The sequence below is a fragment of the Canis lupus genome, chromosome 36 (assembly GCF_011100685.1).
Source record: "Canis lupus familiaris isolate Mischka breed German Shepherd chromosome 36, alternate assembly UU_Cfam_GSD_1.0, whole genome shotgun sequence".
Lineage (NCBI taxonomy): Eukaryota > Metazoa > Chordata > Mammalia > Carnivora > Canidae > Canis > Canis lupus.
This window is the reverse complement of record NC_049257.1, coordinates 29,033,353-29,053,995: the sequence shown is the minus strand read 5'-3', so window position 1 is coordinate 29,053,995 and position 20,643 is coordinate 29,033,353. Positions and strand designations below refer to the sequence as shown.

Genomic DNA, 20,643 nt, shown 5'->3' with positions numbered 1-20,643 from the left:
CTCGGGGTCACTCCTCAGCTCAGGGCCTCGCGGGAAATCATGAACCCCTCCATCCCCCCCTCCTCCCTCCCTCCCTCCCTCCTTCCGTCCCCTCCGCTCTCCCCCCTCCTCCCTCCCCCTCCTCTCTCCCCCTCCCTCCCCCCTCCTCTCTCCTTCCCTCCCCCCTCCTCTCTCCCCCTCTGTTCCTTCCTCCCTCCCTCCCTCCCCCATCCTTTCTCTCTTCCTTCCTCCCTCCCTCCCTTCCCCCTCCTCTCTCCCCCCTCCTCTCTCCCCCTGTTCCTTCCTCCCTTCCTCCCCCTCCTCCTCCCCCCCTCCCCCCTCCTCCCTCCCCCCTCCTCTCTCCCCCTATTCCTTCCTCCCTCCCTCCCCTCTCCTCTCTCCCCCCTCCTCTCTCCCCCCTCTCTCCCCCCTCCTCTCTCCCCCGTTCCTTCCTTCCTCCCTCCCTCCCTCCCCCTCCTCTCTCTCCCCTCCTCCTTCCCCCCTCCTCTCTCCCTCTCTGTTCCTTCCTTCCTTCCTCCCTCCCCCCTCCTCTCTCCCTCCCTCTCCCCCTCCTCTCTCCCCCACTGTTCCTGTTCCTTCCTTCCTTCCTCCCTCCCCTCCCTCCCTCCCTCCATCCCTTCCTTCTTCCCTCCCACTCTCTCTCACTCCTCTCTCCCTCCCTCCCCCCTCTCTCTCCTCTCCTCCCTCTCTCCCTCCCCCTCCCCCTCTCTCCCTCCCTCTGTCCCTCCCTCCGTCCTTCCCTCCCCCTCTCTCTCCCTCCTCTCTCTCATCCCTCCCCCTTTCTCTCTCCTCCCTCCCTTCCCTCCCTCCCTCCCTCTGTCCATCCCTCCGTCCCTCCCCCCTTCCTTAACTTTCTCCCTCTGTGGACACAGGGGAAGGACAGGGAGACAATGTGCCGCAGGCCCAAGGCCAGGCTGGGGCGCGATGTGGCTGCACCTGCCAACCCGAGGTCACAGCTGGCGGGCCCGGACACTGGGGGCCGTGGCTCACCTGTCACCTGCTCACCTGTCACCTGCCTGCCCACACTCCCGGAAGAGTCCCAGCGGCCCTGAAGGTGCTAGAAGCTTTGAAGGCCACGGGGCCTTAGCGGAGTGGCTGCATGTGCTTCTCCCAGCCCCGGGGGCCCGACGACCCCCTCATGTCCCGTGGAAGTCATCGCAGGTGAGTCATCCCCTTGGGAGGCTTGACCCCGGGCCAGCGAGTCTCCGGTCCTCTCCATCCACTTCCATCCACTTCCACGCCGTCGCTCAGCCACAGGTTCAGTCCCTGGTGGGGAGCAGAGGTTTTCAGCTTCATTTTAGGAAGAAAAGACTTTGAGGGAAGTCTGTGTCTCCCTGGGGTTTGGCTTGGCCCGGGTTAGTGTGAGGCCTTGCGGCCTGGGCCCCTCCGGCTGATGCACCGACAGCCTTTGCTGGGGAAACGATTAGGAGCCCATTGGTGTGCTGGCGCCCTGAGCACCCTAAGCACCCTGAGCACCTTGTCTTCAGATCTCTACGGGGCCAACATCAAAACCAAACTGCTAATTAGTGACTGAGGGAGATTTTAAGGTCTCAGTGTATATAATTTATATATATAATAATTTTATACTATAAATTTTACTGAATTTATCTATCAGATAATTTTAAGTACACAAGGATTACTGACTGTATAAAGTATGGAAGCAATACATTCTATTGTGTTGTAAATGATATTTTATGGACTACAACTCAAGCTGTAAACAGGAGCCGCGATGGGGTTTTCAAGGTTCAACCACCAACAAATAAGATCTTGGAAATGTAGATGATAGGTGAAGCCCATGCTGGGATAATTCTTTGCACTTGTTCTATTTTTGTTTTTTATTATTTTTTTATTTTTTGCACAGAACCAATCCTGAGAACCACAAAGAGCCCTTGGGGCTGAAAACTTCTTTTGATCGAGTGAATTACTGCTGCCTTGAATTTGCTTTCTTTGCAATAAATGAAGGAATGGATTAGATATCCCATCTTTTAAGTAGCCATCAAAAATCCTGGTAGGATTCCCATTTTTTTTTCTGAGCATTAAGCCTTTAAAATTGGAAATGCTTAAGTGTTTAGGGGTTTTAGTCATATTTTTTTTCTTGGAAAATATCAAAATGAAGTTGTCAGAGGTCCCTAAAATCACTGCCTAGCAAATAATCCTCCAAGGCTGTCAGGGTCTAAGGGGGCTTTTATTCAGCCTAGGGAGTTATCTTGTTGACAAGGAGCTTACCAAACACTGAATAGAAGAAAACCCATTTATGAGAAATGGGCCAGTTGGTGCATCAAATCAGCGGTTAATCTAAACCCGGCAGAGAAACACATGCATCGTGTCAGCTTGGTGGAATACACACGGGTCATACGTTTTCTTTTTCATTTGTTCCAATCACAAACCAATTTAACTTTGTGGGTTGTGTGCTGAAGAGTCTATCCATGGATGCGTTGAAGAGAAATTGAGAAATAGGGTGCAGAAAATTTAGATTCCATAATCTATTTAAGGAAATACTTAAATGTGGCAAACTGCAATCCAGTCTCCTGCCCTGCTTTAGCAATGTGAACACAGGTTAGTTTTTATGAGAAATCATGAAAAGCTCAAACATATGTGTATTATTTTCAGCAATCTGAAAGAGCAATTATTGAATTTTAAATCTAAAAAATTTTGTAAGAAACCGAGACTGTGATAATTAAATCTGAAATAATAATTGGATCTTTTGGAAGGGCAACACATTCAAGCATTATGCCCATTGAGGAACAGCTCTCCATGGAGAAATCTTGGCCTGGAGGAGGGCAGACATGAGGACAGGATTGAGGAGCCAGGAGTTCCAGCCCTGGTTTTCTGAAGTTCTTGTGATTTGACCTGGATTAACTCACTTCATTTTCCAGGATGCAATCTTTCTTTGTGACTGAAGATTTACACCAGATCTGAAGTTCTAGTTTTTAGGTTTCAGAACTTTAAAATATTTAGTAAAATATTTAGTAAACCGTTATGTTGAAGCTTAAAATAGAAAACAATGACAACAACAAAATAGGGCTGCTTTGGTTGGGGCTGGGATAGGGTAACTGAGCATTTACATTTTCCTAGTCCTGACTCATGATCCCATTGCCCATAAGGATTCCGGAGAAGACAATGGAAATATTTTATTTTTGGAGGGTGGTCCTTATGTTCTTTCCAGTTCTAATGCTTTGAGATTTTGTGCTTTTAAATAATGACAAACTCCCTTTGGATCAAAATTCCGTTTTGAATTATGTAAAAATGGTTTCTTTACTCAACAAATATTTATTGAGCTACTACTATATACCCAGGCATTATTTAGGTTTTGAAATAAGTGAATGAACAAATAAGCAAAAAAATATTCTTTCACTCATGGAGCCTATATTTAGTGAGGAATGGCACAATAGAAAAATAAATATGTTGTACGCCAAATGATTAGTACTATGAAGAGAAATGAGTGTGGGAGGGGGCTGGAGCTTCTGGGGTGGGGAGGCTGTATTGTTATTTTGTATACGATGGTCAGGAAAGTCCTCACTGAAGAGACAACACAGAAAGCAGAGACTCTGAAGTATGGGCATAGTTGGCATGTCCATAAACAAGCAGGGGGACCCAAGTGGCTTGATTGGGAAAAGGGAAGAGTGGTAGCAGATGGTATTACAAAGGTCTTGGAAGGGGGAGAGTGGAGAGATGGTGCAAAATCTTGTAGGACTTCTAGGCCATCGTAAAGGCTTTAGATTTCACTCCAAATGAAGTAGGAAGTTATGAGAGGGTTTTGAGCAGAGAAATAATATTATATAACTTATGTTATAAAATGAATTGCCCGGCTATTGTATTGAGAAAAACTTTAAAGAGGTCAAGTAGAGAAGAAGAGAGAGCAGTTCAGAGGTTAATAGAGCCAGGTCAGTGAGATGGGTGAGGGCTTGGACTAGGTGGTAATAGTGAAATAATGAGAAGGTGTTAGTTCCTGGATGTATTTGGATGATAAAGCCAACAGAATGTATTGGTGACTTGGATGTGTGAAATGTGAGAAACAGAGGAAACAAGGATGATTCTAACTCTTGAAGTTGAGCAACTGGAATGATAGAGATGATGAGATGGAAAATCCTGCCAAAGAAACAGATTTAGGAGTAAAATAATCCAGAGCTTTGGGCATGTGCTTATTAAACATTTCAGTGGATGTTGAGTAAGTCGTTGGATATTTGAGTCTTGAGATCAGGCAAGAACTCTGGGCTGATTATTAAATTGAGAGCAGTGAGCAGATAGAGGAGATCGTAACTGAAGCTATCACCTAGGGTATGAGTGAAGATTGAGAGGAGTCCAAGTACTGAGCATTCCAATGTTAAGAGAGCAGAGAAATAAGGAGAAGCAAAGCAGAGAGACTGAAATCAAGACAAAATGCATGGAGACCAACTGAAGAAAGGGTTTAGACAAGGAATCTGGGTGATTAACTGGTTCAAATGCTATGGATACATTAAGTTAAGGGGAAGTCTGAGAATGAGGAGATGATCACTGAGGACTTCACAAGACTGGATGCAATAGAAGCCTTGACTGGATTGCATTCAACAGGAAAAAATCTTCAGGGAGTGTGTGTATATATATATATATATAATATATATATATATATTATATATATATATAATTTTTTGATGAGTTTTGCTCTAAAGGTGGGCAGAGTGAAGGTGATATGGGGTAACAGGAAGTCACTTCTAAGATGAAATATATAACTGCACGTCAGTGTGCTAGTGGGGGATGAGCCAATACAGATGGGAAAACGTGATGCTCCCTTAAAGAGAGGAGAACTCCTGGAAACAATACTCTTGTGTAGGAGAGGATATTGGGATCTAGGGCATACATGGAGAGGCCATGCAAAGATAGAAGGAAAGAAGGTGGTCATAATCTGAGGGTGGAGGCATTGAAGGTTTGAGGAAAGTGAAAAGGCTGTAAAATACTAGGAAAATAAAAACATATGGTAGGAAAATACAATATGATGGCTTGGGCAGCATGAAGGGGCTACTTAAGGTTGGTGCCCTTGACTTTAAAGTGAGACCAGTAAGCGTGGTTCTGTGTTTTTCTGCAGACACCTGCACCTACACGGACACAAAGGCTGGGTAAGGAATGGCGAGAGTAAGCTGTGAAAACAAAATTGCAAGATTGTAGGTTCCAGTGGGTAGAAGAAATACTGAAAACCTGGTACCAGAGAGAATGAGGAAATGTGGAGGAGGAGGTGGGCACAAAAGAGAGTAATGTTTACTATTGAGATCGTAAAGGGGAGATGTCATTTAGGGCACCGTGTTACTTAAGAGGAGAAGAGATCAAAATTATTTAAAGAGTAGAGGTCAATGAGCTGCCTGGCTACTAAAATCACCAAGAATTATGGTAGCAATCAAGTTGTAGACAATGGCAATGACCATATCCAATGACATTATGAAAATCATGCTGTATTTTGGCTGAAATTCAAAGTACTTAGGAATTAGAAGTACAGTTATATTCATTTAATAGCAACATTTTCACTGGAAGGATAGATTAAAAAAATCACTGCTCAAAAGCTGAATTTTATTGAAAAATGCCACGTCTTTCAGAGTTGATCCATTTAATGTAGATATTTGGTAGAAACATTATAGATGTAGACATTTATTAGAAATTCCTGACGTACATACCCCATATGGCTCCCACGTCTTTGTGCTTGGCCATCACCTCTCAAACCATAAAAGGATACAGAATCCTGTTGTGCAAAAAAGTATAAAAAGTCTAATACTTATTTGAGAAGCAAGGTCTGCTAACCATTTATTTTATCATTCTAAATGATATAGGTCAAGTTTACCTGATTTCTTTTTTTTTTTATTTGTGAATGAAGTGAAGCATAGCCATGAAAACATAAACATTTATTTTTAGAATTAGATATTGTTATCTGGACAATGATGTATATATATTAACTATGTATTTCTTATGTTTAATTTTTCAAACAGACTTAACTCTTGAACCCCACAAATAGAGGATGGAAGACTGGTGGTCTGAGTTTGGCTTAGCCATTGTGACAATAGTAGAGGCATTGAAACTTGATCCAGTCCTCCAATTTTTGAGCTACATATTAGGGAAATGAAAGGTCATTTCAGGTTTCAGCATGCAGAAAAAAAATTCAAAGATTCCACTGAGGAAAACTCACTGTTCCAAGAAATTACCTGCTACACAACTCGAACAAATTACCATTCAGCATTTGTCTTTAGCAATAAAGATTACGGACTAAATTGGCCCCCTCTGTGTATTAGATGGAACCTCATCTCGCGGTCCTATTTCTCCTGAAATTAGTGTCATTGTCTCGCTTTTGTTTCACTTAGTGTCATTATTTCAACGTTAAGTTGGAGAAGAATGTTCTAGGCTCTAGTGCTTTTATTTCAAAGCATTTTCCACTTGATCCTAAAGTCGACTCAACTTATTTTACCACTAAGACAGCTGAGGACCAGGAAAGGACAATGGTTTGTTCAAGTTCACGTTATTAGTGAAAGTTTGCAATCGGAAGCGAGGCCTCCTGTATACATCTGCTATGTCTTGCTGCCGTCAAAATGTTAGCTGTAAATAAAATTTGGCAAGATGACAACTTGACACTTGAAAATGTTAATGATTCTTTACCTTTAAGGAGCTTACTCACTTAAGACAAAATATTCTGCTCTGTTACCACAGCGCTACAGAAGCGTAACTGGAGTCTGGGGGGATCAAAGTATTGACGTTTTTAACAGCGACGTTTCTAAATAAAATCTGATTATGAGCTTCTAAGTATGTTCATGATTACTAGGTAGGATTACTCCTAGACATATATACGTAAGGTTCTTTTTCTAAGGCGTTTAAGTTTCTATTATGGATTTTAAAAGCCAGAGAAGTAATGCAGATGCATTACTGCTTTCAAAAATTCATATATAAGGCTTTTAGTAGTAGTGATAATCTATCCAAAGATGGAGAAGTGCAGTATTTCCTTTTAAATAAAAGAGAAGGACAACTCTCTTGTGAGTTTGTTACCTTTTATCCTACTTTCTAGACGTCATAACTCTGATATTAGAACCTTCTGATTTCCAAGAAATATTTCGTTTAAAAATATTTTCAGTTTTATTGAGGTACAGTTGAGAAATAAAAATTGTGTGTATTTCACGTATACGTTGTGGAATGATGACCACAATCAAGTTAATTAACATATCCACCCCCTGACATAGTTATTTTTATTTTTGTGGTGCGAGCATTTAAGATACACGGTCCCAGCACACTTCCCATATACAGTATTGAAACGACGTCCCTGTGCTGTGCCTGAGAGCTCCAGGACGTATTCATCCTGCAAAACTCTGTGTTTGCATCCTTTAACCAACATCTCCCCATTTTCTCCATTATCTTCACTGTCTGCTTTTATGAGTTTGACTTTTTTAGAGTGTCTGTTTGAGGGAGGTCACGCAGTATTTCCCTTTCTGCACCTGGCTAATTTTACCGTCTGGGTTGATCCATGTTGCTGCAGGGGCCAAGGCTTCCTTGTTCTTGGAAGCTGATTGACATTCCATTGTGTATATAAACACACACACCGTAGCATCTCTACCCACCTGCCCACGGACACTTCTGCTGTTTCTGCGTGAATCTTGACTATTGTGAATACTGCCGCAGTGAATGTGGGAGTGCGGGTATCTTTTCGAGGTCCTGATTTTATTTCTTTAAACACATCCCAGAAGTGAGGTTGATGGATCGTCTGGTAGTTTTAACGTTAAAGTTTTGAGGCATCTCTATACCGTTTTCTAGTGGCTCCACCAGTTTACATCCCCAGCAACAATGTCCAGGGGCTCCCTTGTCTCTACGTCCACACCAGTACTTCTTTTGTAATTTTGTTAACAGCCGTTCTAACAGGCAGGGTGAGGTGAGGGGGTATCTCATTGTGGCTTTGGTTTGCACTGCCCTGATGATTAGTGATTCGAGCATCTTTTTATAGATCTGTTGGGTTACATTTTGTGAATGACACAATTTCTACAGCCTCAGATGCTCTCCAGAACCTGATTAACTGCATTGTCCTAAATGACTTTGTGATTTTTGTCCACACATGGAAAAAAGTGTATTTTTATTCATGACACATATTGAATGCGATTTGACAGCAGCATCAGGGGTAGTTCGGGTAGACGTAGCTTTCTGGTTCTCTGTATTCACCACCCTACTTATTAAAAAGGATTCAGCCATGAATACTCAGCAATGATATTGCTCCCCAGGGGCTGCTTTACCAAGGGCTGCACCTGCCCAATTTCCAGGTTGCTGCCACCTTGTTCATTCCTTCATTAGCACATACATGCTCTCTTGATTTCATACTATCTGCTTATTGCCTTGATAATTTTGTGTTGATCCTTCGGACTCTGGATATTAGTGGTAGGGACTGTGGAGTTCTTTTCCTAATTTACTCCTTTACACAATTTGCTGAGGCAGTAACCAGCTAAAGTAAGATATTATCCTGGTTGACCCGGTTAGTGTACTGACTACTCTTGGCTATGGCTTTTGTGCCTTCACTAAGGGTTTCCTTACTTCATGTTATTCTAACTACAAAAACAAACAAACAAACCCAAAAAAACTCAACAACAACAACAACAAAACACCCAAAACAAACCCAAATGAGAAACAAACACAATAGCCATAAACAGCATAAACTATTAACATTGGTCCATTAAGGACGACTAATAAGTTCCTTCCATTGCTCTTGAGTCTTTGTCAAGACCAAGCGTCAATCTGCATCATCCAGTGGCTATAAGACCAGTTGAATTATTTTCTCTTTGTGAGCATAAGGTATTAGCAGCATGTTATGAATATTACATAAAATTATCCTGCGGAAAGAGGAAGGAGCCTTGGACACAGTAGGAAATCCATGAGTATCTGAAGATAAATATTAGATTTTTCACTTTGTGGCTTCTATGAACACATGGTTTATATGATTAAAGTGTTCACAGCTATGAATAAAACAGTTATTTTGGAATGTATTACTAGTTACAGTAATAGTACCACTTATAGGGTCCTCATGTGCTAAACACTTTAATGTATATTATCTCTTTTGAGCTTCAAGACTTCCTCACAATACACGTTTTGTTATTTTTAATATTGCAACTTAAGAGAAATTTCACCCATAGAGCTCAGACAAAGATGCTCATTGATGTCACAAAGGATATTCTCAGAAAATTCCTGTTACGTGTCAGAGTGTGCTAGGGACTGACCTGCTATCTTGTATCTGGCCTTGAGTAAAAGAAGAAAATAAGTTAGGCTCTAATTATTTCTTCTCTTCTTCAAAATTCTGTCATTCTTAAAAGTTGAGGTGATCCAGGATAATCCCCAGGGTTTTTTTTCCTATGCTATTAACATTTTTCTTATTTCCCCCTAAATCCAGGAGGGTTAGCCAGAAAGAATTCTGAATACTGTGAAGAGATAATTCCTTTTGTAGCAACGGATGCCATATTTGTGATGGAAGAGAAAATTCTAGAAAGGTGTTCCTGCTGTGCTTTTCCAGTGTAAAGTTCAGACTATGCCAATAGAACTGGGTCTCTTAGAGTGCATCTGTACCTATAATCGGTGTGGACAGCCTGGCCAGGGAAAGGGCATTTTAAAAAAATAAATATTTATTTTAGAGAGAATCTCAAGCCGACTCCTTGCTGAGCTTGGAGCCTGACTCAGGGCTTGATCTCACGACCCTGAGATCAAGACCTGAGCCGAAATCAAGAGTCAGACTCTCAACTGACTGAACCACCTAGAAGCTCCAGGAAAGGGTTTTTTTGTAGCTCTGTCTATTTTTGTAGCTCTGCTAATATCAATGATAATTAATCATTCTTGTATTTATTGAGCACAGGTATTCAGTTCCAGCAACATATATTATGCAAGGACTATGGGGAAAACACGGTCGTGAATTAAATAACGTGGAGGGTAGAAGATGTTTCAATAACAATAAAATAAAATAAAATAAATAAAATAAAATAAAATAAAATAAAATAAAATGAGGATGTTTCAATAACTTTGCCTTTAAGGAGCTTACAAGCCTATATTGGGGATGACAAATACACAAATACCTTCAGGTATCTGTTTTTGTCTCATATTCATACGTTATAGATTTTTCTTCTCTGTTTGAGTGGGTTTGCTGGGCTCTTACTCCGAGTTTCCAGTCTGTTGGAAGGCCAATGTCTGGCTCATCATCTTTGCGAAACATCCAATCCCCGTAGACACGTAAGGCATATATATTAACTAATTTTTTTTCTTTGGAAATAAGTTCTCAAGTATAAAATAACTAAAGATATGTCTTTGAGTGACTATTTGTTCTGAAGCCTTGTATCTGGCTGTGTGTTTGTACATACGCGAAGGTGTGTGTTTAAGGATCATCAAGGACTCTCACCCAAGCCACTGCGGTTGGAGCAGGGAAAAAACCGCTCTGTTGAAGAAATGGGAATAAATCAGTTGTGATTTTCAGGCCAGAATGTCTGATTCCTCGATCTTTCCAAAAGAGAGGGTCCAGGATAAGACAGGAATGTAACTTGTTTTCATTTGGCTATTATCTGTTGTTCTCCAAACACAAGATGTTCTGGAAGCTAATATCTTGACCGTGTTAGACTTGAATGTAAGTTGATCGGAGCCGCTTTGTATGATACAAAATACATGAGCATCTGTTGAACGAGTGACTGTCGGTGACTTTGCCTCCTGACATTATGCCCCTTTGGCATGTGTGTTGTAGGTGGAAATGCTTCCTGTGTGGTTTCAGGGGACAGGAGGGTCATCGTAGGAACCAAAGAGGACAGAACATTGGTCTACTAGATCCTGCTATTTCATTTTGCTCCTTTTACTTTAAAGTTTAAACTTTCCCCTTTCCTTTGGTAGCCTTTTTATTAAAAGGTGAAAAATTAACGGTGGAAATGGGTATTATTTTCCAGGATTACTGGATGGGTTCATATGGATTTATTTCCGAGGAACTCGTAAGAGTTGCATGGGGATTACAAATCGCTTTTTGTTATTTGTGTCATTCTTCAGATTGAAAAGATTCTGGAGGGAAGACTGTAGTTAGGTTTGCTAGAGAATAAGGGGAGGCAGATGCCTGGAGTGAGTGTGACTGTGAGCGTACGTGTATGTGTTGGTGTGTATGGAATGCATGGGAAGCGGCAAACGTTTAAAATCATTTTATACAGGAATGTATCCAACACCCTGAATTGCTACCCAAGATATATAGGTTTTCTCTTTTTAATCTTCGAGAAAAGATTGCTTTTTTTTTTTTTCTGTATTTCATAGCTTGTCCTATGTTGGACTTGTGCCCCTCTGCCATTTCCAAAAGTCTGGGATGCAGACCAGATTCAGAAAAGATTCACGGGCCACCCAGCAACCCGTATGCTGACCAGTGAGTCAATCTCTAGTGACGTCCGGGTATCAGTGTGTGGTCTTGGGCCCCTTGGCAAGAGTGCAATGAAGGAGGGAGAAACACGGGAAAGAAGACTAAACAACTTCAGTATAGAATGTGGTAGTGATGGTCGGTGGTGTTGGAGGGTCTAATGTCGCAGCCGAAGTCAAGGGCTAAGCACTCAGAACTCTTGAACTGAACGCTGTTTCTTTGCTGCTGAAAGTCTGATATACTTCATTTTAGTTGAGTTATAGAATTTTCATGTTAGAAGAAATAAGCTAATAAAAATGACCATTTTCAAAATAAGAAAATTGAGGTACAGAATAGCCATTTTTCTCAAGATAACTTAGCTATTTAGTGACAAATTCTTAGTCAAGAAGCACGTCTCTAGACTCCCAGTGCATGGGATTTACCATGAATTCAGGCACTGAGAGTTGAATTTTTTTCCCCCGTGATGATTGCCTGACCGTAATTAATAGGCCTGTTAATCATGTGAACTATTTGAGATAAACTAATTTGCAGGTTATCTAATTTATAGTTTTCCAGATGAAGTTTCCACTGGCTATCCCTTCCTCCCAGTGCCTACTTCAGTTCTTAGCCTTCGCTCAATTTCATTATGACATCCACGTTCTGTCCTTCTATGGTCGTCTACCGCCAGCCCTGGGGGGTTATGCACCAAGACCCCGGTGGATGCCTGAAGCCATGGATGCTACCGAACCCTACATCCATGATGTTGTTTCCTATTCATACCTATGGTAAAGCTTACTTTATAAACTAGGCCCAGGAAGAGATTAATAACAATACCAACAACATAGAGTAATTACAATAATATACTGTGGTACAACTTAGGTACATGTGGTCTTTGTCTCTTTCTCAAAAATACCTTATTGTACTGTAGCCACCTGTCTTCCCGCTATGATGTGAGATGATAACAGAAGCAGGATTATTTGCTTCTGACTGCTGTTGACCTTGGTGAACTAAAATCTGGAAAGTGCAACTGTGAACATGGGGGGACCACTGTACTCCGCTGTACTTGACTGACCCTCCTCCCCACCTTTCCTTAATCTAGGTAACCTCCTAGGCAGATGTAAGGAATATGAGAAAAGTTAGTTAGTTGTCAGTGTGGTTACCCAGCCAGCTCAACTCCAGAGTACTGTTTAGAGACTTAACCCCCTCTGATTCCTAGTCCAAGAATTTGTGGAGGTACCCGTAGGCCGAGGAGCAGGGGCGGAGGAGCAACAGAAGTCAGATAATGTTGATTTACTTACACTCATTGACTGCTGGGTCCGTGGCAGCGCTGACAGGTCTACAGGCCTGAGATTTTCTAAATAAGCATGCCTGAATTTACCTGCTTTTTACAAATTACAAGTCGTGCCCTTCCCATACTGCTCCCTCTCTTCACAGTGTTTCCTCCCATTTCTACTCTGGGAACAGTGGGTGCCGATTCCTAGATAGTCTCCAAAATGCTGCTTATTTTGTGCCACAAATCGACGCGGGCATCTGATTCATTGTACTAGTGCTATCATGTCAGCATAATTAACAGGTTTGGGAAGGGGTTTGGGGTCCTCGGCTACCTTGTTTGGGACTTGGGCAGTTCTTTCTCAGTGGGTAATTCTTATCCTGGTTAGTTTCTTTCCAAATGCATAGGAAACCGTGTTATGTGTCTGTAATCTTAATTGTTCAAGACAAAACAACTCCATGTTAGTTATTATTATTTTTTAAGATTTTTTATTTATTTATTTGAGAAAGAGAGAGAAAGCGTGTGTGTGAATCCTTATGTGTGCTGGAGTGAGAGGAGGGGCAGAGGCAGAGAATCTCAGGAAGTCTCCGTGCTGAGCATGGGGTCTGGGCTGGGTTGGATCTCACCACCCTGAAGTCATGACCTGAGCTGAAACCAAGAGTTGCATGCTTAACCGACTGTGCCACCCAGGTGCCCCCATGTTAGTTGTTTTAAATGTATTTTATAGACAGCGTCTAACCTTAGATTGAGCTATTTTCCCTGGTGTCTTTGTTCTTTCGTTCTGTTTTGGATACAAGGCTGTTCTTAGATGATTAAGCCTACTTATTTCTAGAATGTTATTTGACCTCGAGTCTATCTCTGTTGTTGTATTTTATCTTCATGATATTAGTTCCAAGTTTTCTACATGTTCTTTTCCTGATAACTTGTTTCTGGGCTTTCCTCGAATTCAAGGTCATTTCAGCAATCTGGGCCCTTTTTGATATGTAAGATGTTGATGAAATATTTGGTGAATTTTTACTGGATTGGGCTCCAAGTCATAGGAAATAATGAGGAACGTCAGATTTTACATTAAAAATCCTCATCCAGTTCTCCAGGAGAGTAAGATTTTTTTTTTTTCCTGTTAAATTTTAACTTCCTGGGAATCAGGGTTATTTCAGCCCTGGTTACTTACCTGGATAATCTGCAGTGTGAATAGGCACTCTTTGTGTATGTAGTCAGTTCGGAACTCAGTGTAAATAATTTATCCTCGAATTATGAACATTTAACTTCGTTTGAGGTAGAGATCTATTTAATTAATGATGACAATACACATTTCCGGGTACAACAGAAGGGTCTAGACCTCCTTCAACAGGACACAGACCATATCTTACTATGTGTCATATGAGATTTAAGAATGGGAAGATAAATCTCAAAAGGCAAGTTGAAAAAAAGAATGGCAAAGAATAAAAAAAAATTAAAAGTGGTAGATAATAACTGAATATCTAAGCAAGAGTAGTGGAAGAAAATGTAAAGTAGACCTATTTATGTATGGGATATGGGAAGATAGAAACAGTTCAAGGATAAAACTGAAGTTATTAATAGTAAAGTGCACTGGGGCCTAGGGTGAGAGAAAGTTCACGACCCAATATCATGCGATGGTAACAAGCAGAATGCTTTGCTGTTCTATATGCTTCATTAGGCTCAAAAGTTAAAATGCCGTTGCTTCCTTTGAACTTGCCTGTCATGTTTTATCTCATGATGGATTACACAATATCACCTTCATCAGCAGCATATGAACTATAGGGAGCCTCTTTTTTTCTGGTTATTGGGAAAGATGAACAGCTCTGCATCCTCTAAAATAAATGATGTTTCTTCTAACTCCAAGATTTTAATTGTTGAATTGTAATCACAAGGTATAGATGATATATTTGTTTAATTAAGGAAGTCTAATGTTCATGAGGAAATAAGAAACCACGTAGCAGTGGCATATAAAAGTCAGCACTAAGGGCTAAGATTTTCACAAATGAGTTATCTTTGTGCCGATAATTAAATACAATTCATCTATCACATCATATCTAAGGGAGATAGCCGAAAATGCCTTATAAATGCCCGTTTATGAATCTATAGTTTACGTTGTATTCATTTGAACACCTAACAGACTTGGCTTTGAAGTAATTTCCAGTTGTATCGTTTATTAGCAGCTTAATATTTTTCATCTTTGAATTCATTTTAATATTTGAATTTGAAATGAATTCGATTAAAGGGCAAATAAGCAATGATGAAAATAGAATGAGAGTGAGAGCAAATTGTTACCATTTGGTAGAAAGTCAAGAGAACTGAAACGGGAGTCAGACCATGTAAATTCCGGTGCCAGGCTGACTTCACTTGCAATGAGACCTTTATCTTCCTGGACCCCAAAAGCCTTTTATGTAAATTAAAGCATATAGATTAGAGGACTCCTGGCACATAACCTGGATAGGTGTTTGACAAGTAAAATTCTCTTTGCCTATTGGACACACGGACTCCTTTGTGTTTTAGAAGTGCCCATCTGAGGGGCGCCTGGGTGGCTCAGTCGGTCAAGTGGCTGACTCTTGATTTCAGCTCAGGTCATGCTCTCAGGGTGGAGATGGAGCCCTGCCTTGGGCTCCATGCTGGGGGTGGAGCCTGCTTAAGATTCTGTCTCTGCCCCTCTCGGCCCACCCCCACTCACACGCACTCTCAGTTTCTGTTTGTCTGTCTCTAAATAAATAAATAAATAAATAAATAAATAAATAAATAAATGAATAACAGATATGCATTATGATTAGTTGACCAATCATGTCATTCTATTCAGAATATATTGATTTTCTCAGTGTCCTATTACTCAGCTAATGGAAATGTGAAGTTGTATACCTGCTTTGTCACACGCCGATAAACCCATGTGACATTTTACACAAAAGGATGCTTGGGAGAGGAAATTGGGTAATCAAGTTGGAAGTACCGTGAAGAAACAGAAGACAATAGTGTTGGAAGTGAAATTCCAATCGAATGTAAATGGAGCTATAGAGGGAATGGCTGACTGTGGGACTGCTAATGCTGCCTGCCATTGGAAGGACTAGATACGCAGCCTGAGAAATGCAGTAAGGGCCAACTTGTCAACATACAGGAGGAAAATCGTTGTGATGAAAAGGAGAAAGATGTTCCAGAGAAAGTGACACTAGCATAAAAACATTAAATGGACATTTGGGGATATTTCATATCATCGAAAATCCAAAGATAAAAGGGTGGAAAGTGATCCAAACAAGAATATGACAATTTTTAAGGCATAGAAGAGGTGCTAACTCTGTGTTGTAGTATATGACAAGGAAGCACGTTCACACTACGGTTTAGAGGGTTTTTTATATGAAGAATTAAAGCACTCTAGTCCTTAATGTTTCTAATGTTTTAAAATACAGTATGTTGAATAAATACCCGCTTTGCTATTTTTTTTTCATTTCCCTCTATATTTATAGTCAACAGTAAGAGAATTTTGACTATTGTGACAAAAAATTATAAACGTCACAACATAATTATAAATCTTCCAATAGATCATTAAGGTCAGTCCGTACAATTTCAGCTTGCACAGTCATTGCTTATGAGTCGTTTTTTTCTGGATGCTCGATACGGTTTTATTTATCTAAACACATAATCTAACACCAATACTACACTGGTTTGATTACTGTATATTTATACAAAGTTTTCCAACCAAAAAGTTGTTTTTAAAAATTGTCTTGGCTATTCTGTGTTCTTTGCATTTCTATAACTTTAAAAATCAACGTGTCAATTTTTATGAGAATCACCTTCTGGGATTTTAATTGGCATTATTGTTGAATCTGTAGCTCTATTTTGGAACAATTGATATCATATAGTTTGAGTAATTGATACCATATCGTTCAAGTCTCCTGAAGATGGTGTATCTCTTCATTCATTTAGGTTCTACCTTAATTTCCCTGTAATGTTCATTCTCCTGGTCTTACATAGGTTGCATTATCATTATCTCTGCTAAGTGTTTCCTTTTAAAATTATCCTAGTATGTGTGAAATAATTTTAAATATTCACATAATTTTTTAAAAAGATTTTTGGCTTTTAAGTAATCTCTATACTCAACTGGGGGTTTGCACTTACCACTTCTGAGGTAAAGAGTCACATCTCTACTGACTGAGCCAGCTGGGTGCTCCTGATGCTTATGTAACATTTTTGAGTAGAGATATACATATATTTATACATATTTTATATATTTATGTCTTTGGTTCTTTGGATAACTTGCAGTGGATTTTTAGGTCATATGGTAATTATAAGTTTCATTTTGTGAGAAAGTGCCAGACTCTATCTATACTTTAAATTTTTTTAGTTGTATCTTATAATTCTATATACTTTTCATTTTCCTTAAATTCAAAATATTTTCAAAATTTCTACTGTGATTTGTCTCTTTGAACCATGGGTCATTTAGAAGTATGTTGGTTAATTTCCTAATACATAAGGATTATTATATTACTATTTCTTTCTAATTGATTTATAGTTTATTTACATGAAAAGTTTTGATTAAAAATCATATTCTGTGTGATTTCAATATTTTAAAATTTATTGAGAGTTTTTTATGGCTCAGTATGTGGTTTCTTTTGGTTAATGTTCCTGTGTGTTGTTTCACTCTTCTGTATTTTTGTTTGATTCTAAATTTATTGTTTGATTGTTTTGTCTGTTGTACCAATTGCCAAGAGAATAGCACTGAAATCTCCAACTATATGGGTTTGCTTATTTTTCATTTTAGTTCTATGAGTTTTTGCTTCATGTATTTTCAAGCTCTGTGTTTGGGTGCATATATATTAAAGATTCTTTATGTCTTCTTGATAAAATGACCCCCTTTATCATTACATAATGATCTTCTTATCCCCAGGAATGTTCCTTATATTGAAGCCTATTTTGTCTAACGTCATCCCAAATTATTTTGGTTAGTGTTAACATGTCATGTCTTCTTCCATCTGTTTTTGTTTAATCTATTTGTGTCTTTTTATTTAAAGCTGGCTTTGTATAGGTAGCGTGTAACTGGGTCTTGCTTCTTTTGTGCAGTCTGACAACTTGGTTTTTCTACTGGAGTCTTCAGATTATTTACATTCATACACTTAGTGTAAGTATCAATATCATTGGTTTAAATTTACCCTATATATATATATTTGCCCTATATATATTTTTTCACATTTCCTCTTTTACTGTATTCTTTTTGATTAATTGAGATTAGTTGAGTTTTAAAAAATAATTCTACATGTATCTCTACATTTGACTTATTAGTTAAATCTCCTTTTCTTAAAACTTTCACAATTTCTCTAAGCTTCCAAGACACATCTTCACTTTTTAAAGACAACCTCCAAATAGTGTTACATCGCTACAAATATCAGAAAGAGGTTTACAACACAGTATTTCTATTCCCCCAGACCTTTTTGTGCTATCGTTGACACGACACATATTTTACTTTACATGTTATAAATGACAAAATACAGTTACTATTTTTGGTTTGAACAATTAATTATCTTTATAAGATTAAGATATAAAAATTTGTCTTTTATAGTCATCCATAAATTTACCACTTCCATCTGGTATCATTTTCTTTCTGTCTGAAGAACTTTCTTTTACATTTAATTCTATTCTAGGTTGATGACATTACAGTGAAACTTTTTAACTTTTGTTTTATTTATTTATTTTTTTAAACTTTTGTTTTATTTATTTATTTATTTTTTAAATTTTTATTTATTTATGATAGTCACACAGAGAGAGAGAGAGGCGCAGAGACACAGGCAGAGGGAGAAGCAGGCTCCATGCACCGGGAGCCCGATGTGGGATTCGATCCCGGGTCTCCAGGATCGCACCCTGGGCCAAAGGCAGGCGCCAAACCGCTGCGCCACCCAGGGATCCCTAAACTTTTGTTTTAAAAAGCCTCTATTTAATCTTCATTTTTGAAAGATATTTTTACTGGGTCTGGAATTTAGGTTAATCTGTTCACAATTTAATTCTTTTAACAAGTTAAACATCATTCCATTGTTCACTGGTGGCATAGTTTCTAGTAAGATTTTACTGTCATTGTTATCTTTGTTCCACTGTACAGAGTCTTTTTCTGTTGTTGCTTTTATGATTTTCACTTTATGCCTGTTTTTCAGAAATATGGTTGTTATATGCCCTGATGTGGTGGTTTTGTTTATTATACTTGGATTTTGTTGATTTTTTTGGATATGCGTTGTTTAAATTTCTAAGAATCTGGAAAATTTTTGGCCATCACGTTGTCACATAATTTTTCTCCTCTTGCCCTCTCTGGGAAAGGTGATATACATTATAGACTTTTTTTTGTTGTCCCACATGCATCCTAGGCACTGTTTATTATTATTATTCTTTAATTTTGGGATGGCTGGGTGGCTCAGTGTCTGACTCTTGATTTCAGCTCAGGTCATGATCTCAGTGTTGTGATTCAAGTCCTGAGTTGGGCTCCACACTGGGCATGGAGCTTGATTAAGATGGTCTCTCTGTACCTCCCTCTATTTGCATGTGCTTGCGTACTCTCTCTCTAAAAAACAAACAAAAAAATAAATAAATAAAAGAAATTACTTTTTCTGTCTGTTTCATTTTGGATAGTTTCTATAACTATGTCTTCAAGTTCACTGATATTTGTTCCTTAGTATCTAATCTCTTGTTATTCCCTTCCAGTATGTTTTGATTTCAGACATTGTATTTATATTTTTCCCTTTAATCCTTGAGGCTTTTTATATTTTTAACAGCTAATTTAAGGCTTTTTACTGCTAATTATATAATCTCTGTTATACCTGGACTTTTTTGTATTGATTATTCTTTTCCTATTTAAAGATTCATATTTTCTTGTGTTTTGCATGCCAGATGTTTTTTGATTTGCACTTGATGTTGTGAAATATGAATTATTGAGTGGAAGAATTTTGTTGTATTTCTTTAGAATGTTGGAATTTATTCTGACAAAGTTATTTATAGATCAGTTTGATTCTTTCACACTTTCTTGGAAGCTTTGAGGGAATGAAGAATAGACTTTACTTGCTGTTCCACTCCCAAGGTGTTACCTTTCTGAAGAACCAATCAAATTCCCTGTGTATCAGTCTAGCTCTCCTTTCTGGTTGAAATAAATAGGAATTATTCCCAGTCTTGTGTGTGCCCTGGAATTGTTTATCCCAGTATTTTCTGAGAGTTTTTTCCTTGTGTTGTGGGATTATATCACATGCATATGCAGGTAGGAATATGGAGGATCTCCTTGTAGATCTTCAAGCTTTTGCTTATTGCTCCTCCTTCCTCTTGTAGTTTCTCCTCTGTAAATTCTAGCCCTAGGACTCTCTGAACTCGATATTTTCTTCCTCCATTTGGTGAGACTGCCTCAGGCACCGAGCTAGAACAATCCCAGCATTTATCTCATTTGTTTCTATTTTTTAAGGTATCATAGTCCTGCCCTGTCTGCTCTCTTATATCTCAAAATAGTAATTTTACATGTTTTGTCCAGTTTTCCATTTGTTTATACTGAGAGGAAAATTAATCCTTGATGTTGGATGTAGAAATCCATTCAGAGCATTTCCACATTTTTAGATTTAAAAAATGTCAACTTTATTGTGCCTAAAAATCATATGGGTGTCTTGATAAATCGAGATTCTCTGGTCCCACTTAAGAGTCTATGGGAATTGGTGCAGAATCTATATTTTCATAAACAGACTCAATAATCCCGATACAAGTAATGCATAGGTAACATTTTGGAAACTATTCAGGGAGCTATCTAAATTCAAGATTTCTTAAGGTATTCTGGATTCAGACAGGAAAAGATAACTGACATGCAAGTGAAGAAAACTATTGTAAAAACTAGAAAACATTTTTGGTACTAAGAATTATGGTCATCATCCTCGAATATATTTTAATAGAAGCAATGTTAACTTTTCACAACCTTTTTTTTCTCTGTTATCTCTTGTGCATATTGGATATTTACATAGAAGACCATACTCATGTGCTATGAAAATTAGAGTTTGGATACATAAAATTTTGGATTCAACACTATGGAAAATAT

General features: G+C 39.0%; 1 long non-coding RNA gene across 1 annotated transcript; it reads left to right on the top strand.

Annotated features, from left to right (window-relative positions):
• The first annotated feature begins 1,021 nt into the window (after positions 1–1,021).
• Positions 1,022–6,717, top strand: LOC111094255. Its single transcript, XR_005384521.1, has 3 exons — positions 1,022–1,161; positions 1,862–2,008; positions 5,952–6,717. It is a non-coding gene; the product is annotated as an uncharacterized LOC111094255 (long non-coding RNA).
• Positions 6,718–20,643: the final 13,926 nt, after the last annotated feature.